The 20000-nt window shown below is 44.9% G+C and overlaps 1 protein-coding gene and 1 long non-coding RNA gene across 2 annotated transcripts in view; both read left to right on the top strand.

Moving 5' to 3' along the window:
• jkamp (jnk1/mapk8 associated membrane protein) overlaps positions 1 to 20000 on the top strand; it is a 230892-nt gene that overhangs the window by 148646 nt on the left and 62246 nt on the right. The window lies entirely within an intron of this gene.
• LOC132451664 (uncharacterized) lies at positions 2048 to 2767 on the top strand. Its single transcript, XR_009524173.1, has 2 exons — positions 2048 to 2216; positions 2428 to 2767. It is a non-coding gene; the product is annotated as an uncharacterized LOC132451664 (long non-coding RNA).

Raw genomic sequence — 20000 nt, 5'->3', positions numbered from 1 at the left:
CATCCAAATTTGATAAAGAAAGGATGTTTAGGATTTAGTGTGATAAAATCCGAGTTTCTCCAGGAACTACTGGATTTAACCCTACGGGGTCCAACTGAGTGAAACGCTTGGCATGCCAGTGTCAACCGGGACCCTGTAAAATTCATAATATTTATTCTACTATGCACTTTAGTCAAATTCATATTATCACTAACTTGCATTACAATTAACCAACTTGTTTTACAATTAATTACAATTACAATTTGTTGAATCACAAATGTCCAGGTAGTGGTTCAACTGAATTTGGGGACTGGAACTTGAACCCTCTTAATTTTTTTGCGGTATGTTGAGAACAGCCCAGTCTGAGAAGGGTCCAGCTGCAGGCTTGGGCGTTCCCGTCATGACACAAAAACGCCCATCGGGCGTTCCCGTCATGACACAAAAACGCCCATCAGGCGTTCCTGTCGCGTTTCATCGATCAATCAAGAAGAGGTGAGTGAGTTTCGCAAGGCATGCTGGGTATGCTACCCTTCCTTTTTTGGCGGTTTTACCTCGTAGTAACTTTCCAGACAAATGAAAGGGTTATGATGAGAGATTATGTCAGTAAGTATGATATTGTTTATTTGACAACATTGGCTGTGAAGTATTCTCATTTAAATCACTGATTTAGCTGTGGTATCGTTGTATCCGAATTTGAATCCGATATAAATACTCGTGACAAGCATGGTTCGGTAGCAGCGAATGCTATGCTATCGTCCATAAACGTTGCATACTATTCAGAAATCAGCAACGTTTAAGACGGTTTGTAGGTAGAGGGTAAAGTTCGCAGCGAAGGCTTTGCCGATTATTTTACTGTAAGGTTAACGTTACCAAAGTACATTGTTAAGTTGGATGTTAAGGTGTCAGCTGGCATGGTAAGAGGCATGAAATCGCGGCCACTCTGCTTCGTTGTGGTGACACACGCATCGGATTAAACTGTGCATGTAAACGTACTAGTATGTCTAAACTAACTAGTATGTTTACATGCATGGCATATCAGAGAATTCTGTCAGTTCGGTCGCGGCGCAACGAATGAATAAAGATCGTTAGCACTCTGAAAAACAGATGACAGATGTGCCCTTAGTTACTACTTTATTACCTCGTTGATGACCAACGTTTAGGAAAACATGTACTTTTAATTCACCCTTGGGTGAAATCGAAGCGTAGTGTGTACTGAATGCGTGTTGATGATGATGCATATATGAATTGCAACTTACACGTCTTCCAAACCTTTTCAGTACCCTGGTCCCTGGCACATGCTTTGTCCAATGGACCTTGGCTGACGAGGTAAAACGTGTGGCTGTAGAGTAGCATTCACTGGTAGACAGGCAGGCCTCTAGATTGTTTATTATGATTTAATGAAGTGTTCCTATGTGACGCTGATGGGCCCTGGTTGCTGCTAAATGCTTGTTGAAAGTGCATTGTGCACTTTTTGTATGTAGCTACAAAATGAGGGTGGATATCACTTTATAGTTTATAGGCATTATATACTAATAAGAATCATTGACAAATCACATTCCCCTTTTACCACCACAGGACGCACCTCACCAGTATCAGAGCAACAGCTGTGGGGTGTTTATGCTGCTGGTGAGATGCATTATTTTCAGAAATGATGACTGATGACTAGTTTGTAAAACAACTAACTCATTTGTATGTTAATTTCAGTACGCAATGTATTCTACCCTCAAAAGCAATATGATTTCAGTGAGGTGAGTTCTTTCAAATCTCAATCAGATGTGTAGCATGAAATATAAGGCTTTTAATAATTTAGTCATCCTTACTGGAGGCTACAATTAACATGCATCATAGGTCATACACATTACTTTGTCTTCAGGTACTGCACTTACGGGAGGAGATGGCTACATCTTCACAATAATTTACACTGCCATAGTACACTGCTAAACAGTACTGTAACATGGATTTGTATTAGGCTATGAAGTCATTTAAAGCATAACTTTACTTTTCAGGGGGACATGCTCTCTATCAGGAGGTGGTGGTTGGACAGCTGTTGGAGACCTTTATACTTGAAAGGTTTATATACTGTGTCCATGTTGCTATTTACTTATTTTTGGTGCTCACGAAGATCGTAGCCAATACACTTGTCTCTCTGTCTCTAGCCCTGCAGAACTAGCTGGCTCCTTCTCACCCTCTCCATCTCCCCATCTCAGTCACACCTTCCAATCACTAAGCAGTGAAAGGTATTACATACTATGTCCATACTTTTCTATTTACATATATTCTCTCTTGCTCTTTCTCAGACTTTTGATCGATCAGTGACTGCCTTTTTGTTTAATGGTGTGGGTAGTGTTGGTCTGGGCTTGTGTGATTTGAATTGAAGGTTGATTATAATCCCTGTTTCTCCCTCTCTCTCGCTCTCCTTCACTCTTTTTCGGCTCTCGCTCTCTCTAGCCCTGCAGGACTAGCTGGCACACCAAGCTCACCCTCTGCATCTCCCCATCTCAGCCACACGCTCCAATCTGGCACAACAGAGGACAGGCCATTCTTACCACCCGAAGTCCTTCAGCAAATTGTACAAGAGACGCTGAGACTGGACATGGCGATGCTTGGCGTGTTCAACAGGGTTTCAAACACATTCCGAGAACTAATCAAGCCTCTCCATCCTTCCATATATATAAATGACAGTTTGGCAGGGGACATTAAGCTTAATAAAGACAATCTCATATACATAACGGTTAGAAAGATTTACAACAATGCAGGCTGTGGCAGTGGCCTTGCGCTACGCCTCAAAGGCTTCTCAAAAAATAATTGGCCAAGCGCACCCCTGGTACTGAGGAACGTTGCATATGGCAGGTTTGTCATAAAAGATGTCTGCCTAGCATAATGTTCTTTTATTACTCCTTTTTCATTTTATTTGGGACGTCTTTTTTTGCAATCCCTTCCATTTGTAAATGTACATACTACTGTAGTAAATGTATCTGCCCAGAAATGCTGGTATTTTATTACTCCTTTCTTTTTTGTTTTTGTGACAAATGCTATACGATGTATAACATACATTTGTGCCTACGATGTATAACATACATTTGTGCCTACGATGTATGTTGTAAGGTTAATTGTTACAGAGCAATTACTGTATTTTGTCTTTATTGAAAACATACAGTGGGAAAAGTAAGTGAACACTTGGAGTCAAATGGCCTACTGTTTGAGCCTTCATAGTGTCTGGTAACTGGATTTGAACTGCATAATGTCCCAAATGTTATTTTAATCTATTCATTATTTAATTTGGGCATATTCTTAAACAACTATATCAAACATCTCACTTATACCTAATACGGTAATACCCTACCTATACTAACCCAGAAGATAATGAACATGAGATCATGGAGCCTCCCTGTAATGATCGTGTTGCATCAAGTTTGATGCAAAGTGTGGGCCGAGATCTTACATAAATGTAAGCTACTGTAGGCCTAGCTGGCTAACGTACCCGTATTACGAGATCGAAGAAGAACGGGGCGCTAACGTCAGTTCTATGCTGCCCATACTACTAGATCGACGAAGAAGAACGGGGCGTTCCAGCCTGCGTGGGGGGGGGGGGGGGGGGGGGGCGTTTTAGTCTGCCTGAACGAGAACGCCCACGACACGGGAACGCCCATTTGTGTCTGCAGTCGGATGATATTGACGCTCTGGCTCTGACGGTGTAATTTTACTTGAAAATCACTTGAAATCATTATTATAACCCACTTATAGCCACTGAGTTAGAAGTAGCCTACTGACATGAAAATTAAACAAGTCAATCATCTGTGGAACGGGCAGGGCTCGAAAAACTCCAGCCAATGATTTTCAGAACTACCGAGTGGCATTGGACAGTAAGTAGGCCTACGTCAATCAAACGGTCGTACTGCACTCCCGCTCCCCGCGAGTGACCCCTTCGTGCACGTGCACGTACTCAAAGCTCGTGACCCAGAGCAAGCTTCTGTTTGTTGTTATCCTGCGGTAGCTACTGGAGCTAGCTAACTAGCTAATCCACATTTGGACCTAGCACTAGAAGACAACCCTAAACTCCTAGCTAGCCTGGCTCACTCTCGCGCATCTGTGTTCGCGCTCTTGCGTGATTGCGCGTCCATGTACTTGGAATGGGTGGAGTCAGAGTCAGCGTTGAACGAGAGGGGGTAGGACCATTTGAGATGTGTATTTTTAAAATCGGCTGGCGTATCGCAAATCCCATATCCAACATTTAATCTAACTTTAAAAAAGTAATTTCGAGTCATCTGTCTCAAGTCTAAGTCAAGTCTCAAGTCATGAAGACAGTCAAAGTCAAGTCGAGTCTTTAATCAGTGTTAGTCAAGCAAGTCTCAAGTCCTCAAATTTGCGACTCGAGTCAAGTCATGTGACTCGAGTCCCCCATGTCTGTCTTTCTGATTAGCTCTTAATTGAGATCACCTGTCACGCACCCCTTTATTAAAGGTGAACACAATGGGTTTGGCTTACTTTTCGCATCAGCCTGTGTCAATCGAGGTTGAGTTTAGTGAGGGTTGAAAGTTTTCGATCTAGATTGCAGATCACTATTGTCACTTTATACAAACTGAAAGTATGCGTTGTTGCGTGTTTGTTTTGGTGGCCATTTGACTGAACAGCCCAGACAAATATTGCAACCAACATGGCACTTCGAAACAGACCACCGCAGTGAGTAAAAGTTATTTTCCTTTATTAAATGTTGACGTTTTTTGGGCTGTCTCCTCAGACACAAGCCATCAGTATCCCTGCTCTTTGCACCTTGACATGCATGTCGCTGCTGTTTGTTAACCTAGCTTTGCTGATTTGTATCTTGTGATGTGTGTGTGTTTTTCTTAACAGGTGTTAGATGACTGACAAGATCTATGGGGGGGCCCCCTTTGGGCCCCCCCATACCAACTTAGTCTTCAAAGGAATCTAGTGCCATGGGACTCCAGTGTCTTCAAAACATCCTCGGAATACATGTGTATGAATGGTCCACCGAAGGGTTGATCTGGAAGCCACCACGGTCCACGCAGTAATCTGCTGCGTGGGCCGTAGTGGCTTCCAGAGCCATCTTTCGGTCTTGGTCAGGATTTGTTACAGTTGCCATTCAATGTAGCAGGCTACAGGTTTCTGAAGAAGCCTGCTTTACGTAGCATTGGAGTACAAATATTGTGCAAAATGCTCATGTAATTGCACTAGCACTAGTAACCTGTAGATTAGCTGATGTGATGCAGCAGTGAAAGCCAGCTACCTTATTGCTTACGAGATAGTGCAAGCATCCAAGCCATTTTTTGATAGTGAGTTTGTGAAAACATGCATGCTGAAGGCTGCAGTGTTCCCTGAAAAGCGATCTGCCTTTGCCAACATTAGTCTGTCGAGGAACACTGTCACAGATAGGGTAACAGAGCTCTCAGGAGACTTTGGCAGTCAAATGAATGTCAAAATCACGTAATTTTTGCTTTTTCGGTTGCAATTAATGAGAGCACTGATGTAACAGATATTGCTCAACTGGCCATATTTATTCGGGGTGTTGATGAGTCTTTGACAATCACCGAAGAGTTCCTTGAGTTGGTGCCTATTAAGGACACTACAAGAGCGAATGACATATTCAGCTCTCTCGTTGGAGCGCTGGACAAGGTCGAGAGGAAATTGGACAGTTCATGGAGAAAAAGGGTAGCCCAGTCAAGGAACTTAAATGTCCGCAGTGGGTGCAGGATCTTGCCTTTATGGTGGATATTACACAGCACCTGAATAATCTTAACAAAATGTTGCAGGGCCGCAAAAAAATGCGGCAGCATACGCGCATTCAAGTTAAAACTGTCAGTCTGGGAGACGCAGCTATCTAGCGGTGACACTGCCCATTTCCCATGTCTAACAGCTGTGCATGCGACCAGAAGTAAGGCTGATATGGATCAATATAAAGACAAGATAACAGGATTTCTGCAGAAGTTCGAGCGGAGGTTTCAGGTCTATAGTCAAGCCTTCTGACATGCCAGCTGACATCCAACTCGAGATAATTCACTTGCAGTGTGATACCAATATGAAGGAGAAATTTGCGTCGGTGGGCTTGGGCACATTTTATCAATATCTCTTGCCAGGGTACCCAAAATTAACATCCCTGGCTGCAAAGGTTTTATCCATGTTTGGGACTACCTATCTTTGTGAACAGGTGTTCTCTGTAATGAACCTAAATAAAACAAAGCACCGCTCAACGTTAACAAACACACACTTGAATGACATTGTGAAATGTGCTGCTACTCAGGATTGACACCTGATATTGATGCACTCGTAAATGCTAAAAGATGCCAAGTTTCAGGAGCCAGCAGCAGCAAATAGACTGCAGTGAGAAAAAAAAAAGTTAATCAGCAAGTAGGCCTGGGCCTAATTCTTGTGATGCTCTTTCAGAAATGTTTGCACTCTGATGAATACAGACCTTTGAAAATAAGTTAACTCAGGTTTCATGTTAAAAGACAATGAATATTGTGCAGTATATCATTCTCAGCTTCAGTAGCCTGCAAAACAGTTTGATCTGATGTAGCTTAATCTCATTGCTCATCCACTGCTAAAACTTTTATGTTTGTTTATTTTATTTATGTGTGCACATTTACATTTTCAAGGCAGTATGATAGCTTTCTTCATAGCGCCCACTTGAGTTTGTTTAGTGTGGTGAGTTGGTTCAGGTGTTCAGATGTAAAAATGTATTCACTCACTATCAAAATGTATTCACTCACTATCAAAATAAACCAGTTGTTAGTGAATGTGAAATGCATTTTATTTAAATTCCATCTGTGAATAAATGTGTTGTGCTAATATAGATCCTTATGATCCGTGATTACGTAGGCTACAAATGTAGGCTGAATGATAAAGCATAGTACTGAAAAAGCAAAGCTAAAGATTTGGAGTTGACGTAGGTTATTTTGCCATTATTTTACTGGTCCGGCCCACTTGAGATCAGATGGGCTGTATGTGGCCCCTGAACCAAAATGAGTTTGACACCCCTGATGTAATGTAATGCAACCAACGTCACTACTTGAACGCAGCAACCGGGACAATTGACGCTATTCAAAAGCTAGCGGAACTCATCTCTAGCCTGTTAACTGGCAGTTGGAGGTCATTGACCCACACAAAACGGCGGCACACAAGCAGGGCCACCAGTCATGAGGACTCTTTCAGTGGCTGCTCTCATTGTGGAAAGACATGGCTGGATAACCAGTTCCATCTCGTCTATTTATATTAGCATTCATTTCCTCAAAAAAATGCAAACATCGGCAGGAAACATATTAGCCTGTCACTACGTTTTAAATCGCTATGATTGGACATCATATCATTTGATATAAAATACACGCAGTGGATTTGAATTGATGAAAATACAACACATGCACCAACTGCTTTGGCTCGCAACACCAGAGATGATTGGAACTTCTGGCGCAACAAGGCAGTGATGCAGGCGTTGTGTACGAGGCATTGGGTCGTGGTTAAGGGTCTCCCTCTCTCTCAGAGTAATAGAGCGCCAGAGAGAGGAAGACCGGGAGCAGGGGGAGGGAGGAAGGAGGGGGAGATGAAACGCAGGATGAGTGTGAGGCAGCAGACAGCGGACCGACGAGGAAGGAGGAACATTAAATATGAATATGAGAGCGAGGCCAGGGCGGGGCCGGAGCAGAGGGGGAGGGGAGAGAGACAAAAATACCCCTCAGCACAAAAGAGGGTATGATGACGTGACCACAGTGAGGCCGGAGGGGGGAGAGGCCAAGGTGGCTTCAGGTTAACCTGATGACGTCTCGGACAGACTCCCACGAGGCTGGGTACCCGGTGAGAGAGAGAGACGGTCGGGTTGGGTCGACCAGCCCTCCATGTTCAAACCCCCTCTCTCTCGATGTCTCTCTCTGTGTCTCTCTCCCCTTCTTATTATATCTCTCTATGTCTCTCTCCCCTTCTCTCTCGATGCCTCTCAACCCATTGCGCTCTAGGTCTCTCTGTCTTTCTCCCCCTCTCCTTATAGCTCTCTCTCTACGTCTCTACCTTCTCCTTATAGGCCTCTCTCTGTGTCTCTCTCCCCATAACTCCATGTCTCCCACCCCTTCGCACTCTAGGTTTCTCTCAATGTCTCTTTCGATGTCTCTCCCCTTCTCTCTCAATGTCTCCCACTCCTTTCCGGTCTTGGTCTCTCTTTCTGTCTCTCTTCTCTTATCCTTATAGCTCTCTCTCTCTCTCTCTCTCTCTCTCTCTCTCTCTCTCTCTCTCTATGTCTCTCCCTTCTCTCTCTCTGTCTCTCTCCTCTCCTCCTTATAGCTCTCTCTCTCTATGTCTATCTCCCCTTCTCTCTCTGTCTCTCACCCCTTCTTCTTATAGCTCTCTCTCTCTATGTCTATCTCCCCTTCTCTCTCTCTGTCTCTCCCCCCTTCTCCTAATAGCTCTCTCTCTGTCTATCTCCCCTTCATGCTCTTGGTCTAAGTCTGTCTGGTTCTCTGGCGGAGGCTCGCTCAACCAGGTCACCTTCCCAGCAGCAGCGGCTCCATAATGAATGTGACAACAGTCTCCAAGGCGACAGCAGTGTGGGATGTAGCCTCCGTTATTCATGGTGTGAAACGCAAGGGCACATGAGTCACCCTCCCTGCCCAGGCCCTCAGGGGTCCGCGGGGACCCAGGAGGTAGAGGGGTGACCAAGGTGCCTCTCTCTCTTCTCTCTCTCTCCCTCTCTCTCCCTCTCTCTCTCCCTCTCCCTCTCTCTCTCTGTCTCTCTCTCTCTCTGCATCTCTCTCTCTCTCTGCATCTCTCTCTCTCTCTCTCTCTCCCTCTCCCTCTCTCTCTCTGTCTCCCTCTCTCTCTCTGTCTCCCTCTCCCTCTCTCTCTCTCTCTCTCTCTCTCTCTCTCTCTCTCTCTCTCTCTCTCTCTCTCTCTCTTGCTCTCTCTCTCCCATACCTCGAGTGCCATGCCCAATGGCAGGTCTAGAATAAAGGAGCAGTCTTCTGTCGTCACTTCGTCCATACGCATTACGCATCCTCGCAGCCGTCTGTGCGCAGCTTCCTCTGGAGAAAATCCTTCTACGTCATCATCCCAGTCCAGCTTGGCACCTAATGCACACGCACACACGCACGCACACACGCACGCACACACGCACACACACACACACACACACACACACACACACACACACACACACACACACACACACACACACACACACACCTCTACTTACCGTTTAATTAGCATTAGACGTTTCTGTCGCGAGGCAATATATAATGTCGCGAGAGTAGTGCGTGTGCGTGCGCGTGGCGGGCGAGGAGAGGCGAGATGGGAGAGGCGCGAGGGAACTGCACGTCCTATTGCATTTCTATTAGCCCTGTAGTCGCCATGGAGACCAATGCACAGTACAGCCAGGGTTTCAACCAGCAAGGACATGTCAACCTATGTTTTCTTATCTCCCTCTTTCTGAACGTTATAGTGTAACAATTTTTTACACGTTGCCGCCATGTTACTTTGCAGCATACAGTTATAATGGCAAAATTACCAAGGACCCAAATGTGTAAGTTAACGTTAGCACGAGGCTCGAGGACTTTGCATCCAATTTGTTATAATTATTGTACCTTCAATTTCCACAAATAAATCTAAATAAAGAAAATCGTAATGAATGCATTTAATGCATTGCTATGCCCTTGGTCCTGGATATCAATACTGAGTTGTTTCTAATTATGGTTGGACAGTGCCTCCCGGTGTTGCAATCTAATATCGTTTTCTCACACCTTTCAGTAACCCATTGGGACGACAGGGGGCGCTTATATAGTTTGAGATTACATGCAATGGCTTTGTGGTTGCTTTATCGTAGGCTTCCTGTGAGAAACAACATGAATACATGCAACTCAAATACAAATAACCGGTCTTATGTCCGAGCCAACTGTTTTTCATGGATTGCAATGGCATTTTACCCCACCCATTTTATAGGTTTTCTCAGAAGATGCACCCCTCCCTCAAATTACTGTAGAGTCTGTACTGTAAAGTCTGTCAGAGAGAGAGAGAGAGAGAGAGAGAGAGAGAGAGAGAGAGAGAGAGAGAGAGAGAGAGAGAGAGAGAGAGAGAGAGAGAGAGAGAGAGAGAGAGAGAGAGAGAGAGAGAGAGAGAGAGAGAGAGAGAGAGAGAGAGAGGGTCATTGGCATTGACCAATAGGGGGCAGCAGAGACCAATCACTGGGCAGCAGTACTGGCTCACATTTCAGCGGACGTAATTAACGGTAATTACCGTAGAGTCGTCAAACCCGCCCCATCACCCCAGCAGCCTGCAGATTGTCTATTATCTGGAGATCAATATGGACACAAGATGCGTGTGCGCTCTTGCGTTGGGCACGTGCATCTGTGATGATAAGCGGTGTTGACTGCAAGCAATAATGCGCAATTATTACACACACACACACACACACACACACACACACACACACACACACACACACACACACACACACACACACACACACACACACACACCGCAACCACACGCATACATACCCACACAAGCACTCCACTTCAATAAATATTTTGGCCTATTAGAGAGGAAATGATTAACCTTCCCTCACTGCAGTCCTTTTTAATCAACGTAATGGTTTAAACAAAGCAGATAACTTCCCTCACAACCACAACTTGCAGCTTATTATCATAAGACTGATTCATAAATCTGTTTGGCCGTATGTAATCCATGGAAATCCGAGCCACACAGGAGCCAGGCAACCTTTCCTTGGGTTGGGAACACATTGCAGATCTCACGTTTAGATTAACATATACTGGCAGGTGGAAGTGCCAACTCACCCAAGCCCCCCCCCCCCCCCCCCCCATCCGCCCACCACACAGACACACACACACACACACACACACACACACACACACACACACACACACACACACACACACACACACACACACACACACACACACACCTGTGTGTAGACTACTAGATTACTAGCTCTCTCAGCCATCCCATAGTCAGCCGTTTGATGTACTGAGTCACTGGCCCTGCTACTACTGTCTCTGGTTTGTGTGGGTGTGTGCATATGTGTGTGAGTGAGACAATGTGTCCGTGTGTGTGTGTGTGTGTGTGTGTGTGTGTGTGTGTGTGTGTGTGTGTGTAAGTTGAAGGTGTCAAGGTGAACAGGGCACCTCCATCTCCATATAGGCTGTAGGCTACAGCTGCTCCTGGGAGATTGGCACTTCAAACACACAGATAGTCCCTCTGATGTCCCTCTGAGTGTGTGTGCATTTGCACATGTGCACGTGTGTGTGTGTGTGTGTGTGTGTGTGTGTGTGTGTGTGTGTGAGTGTTTGTATCCGTTTGTGTTCAAATGTGACGGATGTGTGTGTGAGTGTGTGTGTGTGTGTGTGTGTGTGTGTGTGTGTGTGTGTGTGTCTGTGTGTGTGAATGTGTGCTTGTGAGAGAGATAAGGTCCATGAGATAGCTCTGTTTTGTAAGGTGCGGAAGTTATTCCATCATCTCTGCAGTGTTAAATACAAAGACAGCGGAAGCGTAACCTGCGTTTAGCGACGCTAAACCAGCCTTTAACCAGCGTGCAGTATGGTCACTAAACCAACCTCTAACCAGCGTGCAGTATGGTCACTTAACCAACCTCTAACCAGCGTGCAGTATGGTCGCTAAACCAACCTCTAACCAGCGTGCAGTATGGTCACTAAACCAACCTCTAACCAGCGTGCAGTATGGTCACTTAACCAACCTCTAACCAGCGTGCAGTATGGTCGCTAAACCAACCTCTAACCAGCGTGAAGTATGGTCACTAAACCAACCATCTGGCAACATCAGGTCTACAAGGTGTGTGTTACAGACTAGGAAACCCAAGAGTATTTAATGCTATTGATCTATCATTCCCCCAAAATGTTCAGTATTATACAATGTTCTATTTTTTTTCTCTTTTCTTTTTATTTCTTTATTCTAACTATTGTATCTGTTCTGTCTATCACCAGTCAAGCGGCTTGGGTCCTGATGATTGGCATTCCAAGAATCTAAACATATTCGTCTTCTGTTTCTTCTCCTTATTATCATTCTTCTTACTGTCTTAAGACGAATGATTACAACACCATCACCAACAACACCACCACCACACCCACCACATTACTTAATTGGCAGGACAACATTGTTAGCTCACAATGTTGTTCTGCCAATTAAGTAATGTTATGTGCCCACATATGCCATCACAACACTGTGTAAAAGGGATAAATCAATACTGTATGGGGGTCTGTTACCACCTTGTGGGCCAAGCTCACTCTAGATCTGATTTGGTTTAAATCAGGTACCTTAAATGAAATGGATTATACATCAGTTTGTGCAAAACAATTGTTTGAGAAATGCAAATAATCATTCAATACATTAGTACTATTCACACTATGTTGAGCATGTTAACGTTTTAATGTACAAACAGCCTAACTCATATTTACCAATAAGGCAGTAAGCAAAAAGCTGGCTCCTTTTTTTCTGGACATTTATGAATGCATGCACAGTAATATTGAAAGAAAGGAAAAAAAAACACATTACACATATAAAGATTAAGGCTGGATGATCAATCAATATTAATATCTGTTGCGATACCACCATCACAATGTTGATGTGTTTGTTAAATACATTTCTCATATTTCTTCATACATATAAAAGCATGGATCACAGACTGGGCTCAGGACTCAGATTCAGGGCAATGCGTTCGGGCAGAGTACAACCGTCTCAACAGTCGGTGCGTGTCAACGTTCAAGTACGCAGCGCACCACAATCAAACAGATGGAAATCACAGTTGATCAGGTAGTTCTGTTGGCAAAATGAGGCGAAACAGAGTGCGAGGAAACTGTCACCAAAGAAGAAGAACTTGTACCTAACAATGGTCATACCACTCAGCTTATTTGGAAATGGTTCGGCTACCTGAAGTCTGACCGAGCTCAGGCTAGCATTAGGTGCAAAATTTGGCAGCGACCAGTCCTCAGCAGAACCGGAAACCTCACCAAACTCTTCCTCCATTTCACAAATAGCCAACCCAATGAGCACTCTGGAAGCTTGTTATCATGCTAGATTCAGCCTCCCCAGAGGAGTACCCAGCAGTGCAGCCCTCAAGCCCCCACAACCAACAAATGTGCCATTTGTGCCCATAGGAAAAGAAACCGAAGCGATTCAAAGAAATAACCAGCGCAATTGCATGTATCGCAAAAAATATGATCTTATCTCATGATTCGGTTCAATATCGATATGAGGTGTGCGATTGGATATCACCACGATTCAATATCCAAATATAACAAATGTAAACAGGTTCAGTGACAAAGTATGAATATGCACAATTTATATAACATTTTCAGCAATTCAAAATACTGAATAAAATCTAATCTGAATAATTTTCTCTACTACATGACAAGGAGATCAAAGTGACAGGAAGTTTGTCTTATCCATATCCATTTACATAGTCTGGAAAACCTAAGCTTGCAGAGACCTCAGCTTGAACAAAATTAGCACTTTTGGCTACATAATGTATAAACAATACGGAAACGCGACAGAACACTGAAAACAGCAGAACGGGCACTGCCACTCCAGCGGACGGGCACTGAGGGGAATGGATGGCATGTTCCTGTGTGAGTCCATTGGTTTGGTTGGTCTCGTTTACTGGATCCACAGCAGCCAATTACTTCCAGCTTGGTCTTCTTTGCAGGCGGCTGGGTGTTCAAGCCTCTTCTTTGGTGCCGGACTCTGCTGCTGCTCTGGATGCTTCACTAGATACCTCCAGTGTGACGCTGGTCTGAAATTGATTCATTAGCAAACAGGGTACTTTCAGTTGATTTCCCTCTTTGACACGCACGCCCTCACACAGAGACGCAACCAGTTTATGGACATGCATATGTATGTGCTCATACATTTACATACCCTGGCAGAATTTGTGAAATATTGACCCGTATTTTGTACGGGGACAATCTCGTCATTTTCTTTATTGCTCATTTTGTTTTAATGGTTGTGCTATTCTGTAAGGCCTTATAGTTTCATTTAAATCCCATCAGAAAATATAAAATATGTTGCCTTGCCATGTTTTCTTCAAATAAGGGTGGCCTACATCTTACCAGGGTATGCAGACCTATAAGCAAGGCTATGCATGCCGATACTGGGTGATACAGTGTGAGTGTGAGATTACAATTGAGCAACCCTGATTCATCTGGTGAAGAACGGCTTCAGCTTTCCTCCATATGAGGGCCTAGACAGACTCTCTTTAGTTCTCTTCTAGTTAGGGAAGACTCTTGAATCAAGGGGCAGTGCTAACCAGAAGAATACCTTTAAAGTACCAACTGGAGATCTTTCAGAATGGCGCTCATCAAACTCGCTACGATGGGGCAATCCCCCTGATGGGATGACATGCTCTCCTCAATCATGCACACAATCAGAGCCTTCAATACTTATTTAAAGTGGTTTGGCCCAATAGCAAATTGCTTATATCTTTGGTCTTCTCCTTCTGTAAAATAGGACTGTAGCGACCAAGACATTCATTTCTGAAACAGTCTTTTTGGTTAAAACACACTTTATTTTAATAACGCTTTCGAAAGGTACTATCACGTAAGTGCTGCGTGGAGGAAGTCAGTGTCTTTGAGATCCCCTCTTGGTTTGAGTGTGACTCGGTCACCGCAGAGCTTCAACGTGAAGCGGGTCGCCCACTAGGTGAGCCACGGAGCGCTGCGTCGGACAGCGTCGTCTTTAGGTCTCGTTCTGTGTTGAATATAATGAGCTTTGAGCAGGGCTGGAAGTTCAAGCGCGGCTGTATGGCGGCGCCGGTGTTCAAGCTCTCATTGGAATCACGACCCACTCAAGTTCCAATGAAGACACACTGCCTTGAATGTAGCGGGGTGCTTCAAGCTACAAAGATGGTTTGTATATTCTGCAAAGTTTCAATTAAATTGTGCCGCGGCACCAACACTATTCAAGACCATGCCAAGAATGCACTATTGTAGATGATGGAACAGCAGATATGAAAACAATGGTCTTATTTTCCAGAAGCATGGTACATCTGCACATCTGTAATTGCATAATTGGCTATTGACAGGGTAAACAAACATGGCCAGCACTAGTGAGCTGTAAATAAAAGTGTCTGTCAAGGTATCAATCATTCCTGGGCAGCCGTGGCCACTGAAATGTACTGAATATGCTCCAAAGAAAGCTTCATGCAAATGGGTGTCTCTTCGGTAGCATTTCTGAATGAAACAGGAAACAATGCATAACTCTGCCCCTTTAAGTCTCTGCTTTCCGGGCCAGACTCTGTGCCGTCCCCTCTCAAAAGTTAATCTAAAGCATAGTAGGACTCCTGGAACCAAGATTAACGTCATCTTTAGGCCCGCTAGGGTTCACGTCTCTAACATGAAACAACTCACTGGAAATTTACGGGCAGGGGACTATGAATGATAATCAAATAATAATATTGATAATATGAATAATAACTAGGACTGCTAGCAGTCACGAGAGGTATTTCCAGCCCACACTCCGCCGACCCAGGCGACCGCCCTTTTCAAACGATTCAAGGGGGCACGTCATCACTCACCAACGCAACTATGCCTCTGACAGGGGTGGGTCTTTGTGGTTCGACACTGGGTCTTTTTATACTCACGAAATCACAGGAACACACACAGACACAGACACATAGAAAGAAGCGCACACACATTCACACAGACACGCACACACACACACACACACACACACACACACACACACACACGCATACACACACACAAACACACACAAACACACAGACACACAAGCAAACACACACAAACAGACAATAACAAAAACACAAACACACAAACACACACAGACACACAGGTATTATGGGTCCAACAGGCAAAAAATATCTGCATGTGAAATTATGCATGTACACCAAATTTCAATGTTTTGAACCATTGGGACAGCAGGGGTGATCATTTAACTTTGACTGCGAATTTAGCACCCCCTATGGGAAAATTGGAACCGATCTCTTTGGAGACTTGCTCACCGGGTGTACAAATGTCCCCAACAAATTTACGTTTGTGCAATCAGGGGTCAGAGCTTTAGCCATAACAAATCCTACTAAAAGAACAATACCATAACCCTACAATAACATTAGGTATCCACAGATATTCTGCAAATAAAATGAATGCTATGGTAATACTTACAAACGCTATTGGGTTCACCCCTAAGAACATCAGCATTTCTAAATGAGTGTTATTTATTTGTGTATTTTTGGTTTCTTTGCTACTGCTACTTTGCTTTAAATGCCAATAATATGAAAACCTGAAGCTGATGCACGCCAGGAAAACCCAACATGAGCAGCCGCAAAGCCGCCCCAGCTGCATAACCCTCTATATCAGTGTGTGTGTGTGTGTGTGTGTGTGTGTGTGTGTGTGTGTGTGTGTGTGTGTGTGTGTGTGTGTGTGAGTGTACAAAGTTTCCTATTTGTTAACCTCCTCCCCACACCTTCTATCTATTAATTTAGGGTGGGATCCTCCCTCCATCATTCATCGGTCGGAGGCGCTCTCTGTAGCCAGCGTGATGGCTCATCACCCCGAAACAAACACGAGAGAAGGTGCAAATAAATAAAGCAACGCAGCGGGAACTTCAGAATCAGAGTGGATTGGTACCATGTGACACGAAGGGCCTTCCAGAGGTGAGTGCCGAGATGTGCTGATGCGGGTGTCTCTCCAAATGGGTTCAGCATGCCGCCGTGCGACGCCCAGACCGGCTCTCCGCCTCCGCCGTACACTCTTAACGTCTGTGTGACACGTGTGGAACCGGGCGCGGTTGAATTCATCAATTATCTCTGATGACGGCGGTTTAAAATAAGATGTGTATCTCCACGGTAATTATGGTGGATTTAAGTAATACCCACTTCCACACCCCTCCCCCCTACTTCCCCACCCCTCCCCCCCACTTCCACACTGTCTCCCCCCATGCACAGATTGCCATTTAAAGAGGCTGAATAATTGATGAATAGCATTTGCTACAGTTCGCCTGGTGTGTGTGTGTGTGTGTGTGTGTGTGTGTGTGTGTGTGTGTGTGTGTGTGTGTGTGTGTGTGTGTGTGTGTGTGTGTGTGTGTGTCTTTGTGTGTGTGTGTTTGGGGGTGTGTGTTAGTATGAATTCAAACATGCCTCTAGCTTTCCCTCTACCTACCTTTGATATGGTGATTAATATAGACATTAAGGATAATGTCCTTTATTTATACAAATACGCACAAGTGAATCTTCCTTTCAATTATCCTGCCTAAATCTCCCGAAACGGACACTATGTGAGGGTAAAACACTATCTTCTCTTGTTAGTATTGTTCCTACTCTATACCTGGTACTCTCTTGTGTCTCATACCAACCCTTAACTCTGTATCACAGGGTCTCAGACCAACCCTTAACTCTGTATCAAAGTGTCTATGACCAACCCTTAACTCTGTATCACAGTGTGTCAGACGCACACTTAACTCTGTAACACAGTCCCAGACAAACCCTTAACTCTCTATCACAGTGTCTGGGACCAACACTTAACTCAGACCAGCCAGGGAGCATAGAGGATTACTCCCCAAATTGGCTACATCGCTGGGGTGATTTTTTTTAACTGACCTTATGATGACAGGGTTACCCATGAATACCGTTTCACTGGGAACACAGAACAGCCCATTTAATTAAATGCAAGTGTGTGTGTGTGTGTGTGTGTGTGTGTGTGTGTGTGTGTGTGTGTGTGTGTGTGTGTGTGTGTGTGTGTGTGTGTGTGTGTGTGTGTGTGTGTGTGTGTGTGTGTGTGGGAGAGGTTATGTATCAGGCTGCACACCTCCAGTGTGTTTTCACACTTTGTCAGTGTTTCTTTAACCTCTGTAAGATTCCTCGAGGCCTCACCCGGGAAGGAATCACAACAGATTAGGTTACACATGTCGTACAGAGTGTGTGTGTGTGTGTGTGTGTGTGTGTGTGTGTGTGTGTGTGTGTGTGTGTGTGTGTGTGTGTATGCGTGTGTCTGCGTGTGTGTGTGTGTGTCTGTATTTCCAGACCCTTAACCTTCCCTAGGATTAGCCCTTTATTTTCCTTTCATCACTTTTCCAAAGGTTCCCTGAGTATGTCAGAAATCAACCGGGGACAAGCGCTGCCCTGTGCTGATGTTTGGCCAGGTAAGCCCCCAACCCCCCCCCCCAACACCTCTCACCTGGGCTGTATGACCCCGGACTCACACGCGCACTTACACCACACATTAACCACAAACACACAGACACACACACACACAGACACACACACACACACACACACACACACACACACACACACACACACACACACACACACACTGAGGGGGACAGAGGGCCCAGACGTGTGCTCATACTTCCATCAGTAATCTCCTCTCCGTCCAGAGCTGTATGGGATGTTTGGCGGGAAATGGATACCGCTGCCGTGGCGACGAGGGGAGGGGGGGGGGGGGGGAGGACTGTCGGACCACCACCGGAGATGCTGAAGGAAAATTCTAGAAGCTGTTTTGTTTCACTGCCAAGGCTGAACGCATGCACGGACTGAGACACTTGCGATGCACACACGAACACACACACACAGACACACACACACACACACACACACACACACACACACACACACACACACACACACACACACACACACACACACACACACACACACACACACACACACACAGATACCAACAGACAGACAACATACAGCCAACTTTGTATGTTTGTGTTTGTTTTTTATTTTCCATATGTGTGTGTGTGTGTGTGGGGGGGGGGGGGGCATTATTGTGAGGCTGTGACAAGAAGAGGCAGAGAGGAAGATTGAGACAGAAAAAGAGAGAGAGAGAGAGAGCGAGAGAGGGGGCTGATAGAAGCAGCCTCCTTTATATCTCCATCCATTCAAATCGATTTGTTTACGCTCCATTGCCAAAGACGACCAAGCCTAACCGTTTCCCCTTGAATACATTAGACGGGCGAGTGAGGTTGGGAAGTGATAATGACTTCCCCAGCCACTCTCCCGCACTTCTCCCTCGCATCCCCTCGATCCCCCATCTCTCTTTCTCTCTCCCTGCATTTTTCTGCATCTCTATTTCAGAAGGGGAGACTTTGAACAAACACACGCACGGACACGCGCGCACGCACACGTGCACGCACACACGCACACGCACATATACACACACACACACAAAACGCATGTTTGGAGGATAGGGTGCACATCCTCCAGGCCATACTGTGTGTGTGTGTGTGTGTGTGTGTGTGTGTGTGTGTGTGTGTGTGTGCGTGTGCGTGTGTGTGTGTTCCCAGTGGATTTCTTCTGAGAAGTACACTGGACACATATAAACCGGAGTTCAGAGGAAAATCATTTCTCTCTCTGCCATCAAATTGTGTCACTCAAAAGTACAGTGCAACCCATGCTCTGAATGGCGACCCCCACATCCAACTTCAACCGAGAAAACACTCAACTTTAGGGTCCATTTGGATGCAAATAAGTATTGTACACGATGTGAAGCAATAATGAACAAAATGTGTTTTAAATAATATACATTTTGTCGTACATATTTTTAATTCCTATCTTACCCCCAAGCATTATTACTCTAAATACCAGACAATTCATTACTTTTTTCTAAAATTACATGATATACTCTTATTCCTATAATGAGACACATACAAACACACACCAGATACCACAACCACACCCACACTGCCAGACCAACGCTCACACACACACACTTGATGCAGTCAAACCAGGCAAGTTCAACCGGAATAAGGAATAAAGTCATCATAATAGATAGAAAGAGAAAGGAGAAAGAGGGTGAGGCTTGGTTAGAGAGGGAGAAAGAGAGACAAGAGGAGGGAGGGGGACTAAGAGAAAAAGGGAGACTTGGAGAAAGAGCGAGCGAGATATGAGGAAAGGGGAGCAACGAGAATGAGGCGAGAATGAGGAAAAGAGAGCAAGAGCGAAGGCTAATTCCTCCAATGTTATCCGAGGGGAAGGGAACAGACGTGTGACCAAAGCTGTCTCAGGCCTGCGGGTATTTACACAAAAGGGACGCACT

This window comes from Gadus macrocephalus, chromosome 22, assembly GCF_031168955.1.
Source record: "Gadus macrocephalus chromosome 22, ASM3116895v1".
NCBI classification, from domain to species: Eukaryota; Metazoa; Chordata; class Actinopteri; order Gadiformes; family Gadidae; genus Gadus; species Gadus macrocephalus.
This window is presented reverse-complemented; position numbering and strand designations above follow the sequence as displayed.